Source organism: Wasmannia auropunctata, unplaced genomic scaffold, assembly GCF_000956235.1.
Source record: "Wasmannia auropunctata unplaced genomic scaffold, wasmannia.A_1.0 LD335992.1, whole genome shotgun sequence".
Lineage (NCBI taxonomy): Eukaryota > Metazoa > Arthropoda > Insecta > Hymenoptera > Formicidae > Wasmannia > Wasmannia auropunctata.
This window is the reverse complement of record NW_012026898.1, coordinates 23267-23622: the sequence shown is the minus strand read 5'-3', so window position 1 is coordinate 23622 and position 356 is coordinate 23267.

Sequence of the window (356 nt, the reverse complement as noted above, 5' to 3'; positions counted from 1 at the left end):
CTAGGCCAGTATCAAACGTCTGTATTGGCACTGTGCTGACATTAACTGGCGCAGTACCGCGCTAAGGATTTTGGTACTGGCTCTGTACTGGCATATTACTGGATTAACTATGATTCGGTACTGGCATTAAACCGAAAGGTAACTTGGTTGGGTATTGGCAGTCAGAATAGAAACAGTTTTTAGATTGAAAAATAACTTTTTATTTTAATATATAGTATATATATATTATAAAATATATTATTTTATTAGGTGTTAAACTTAATTCCTGCCGTTTTTTCGTCTCTAAAATCCATTTGTTTCGAAGGGAAGATGAATGAATACCTTAATCAAAGTAATTTCCTCCATTTTCTACTACT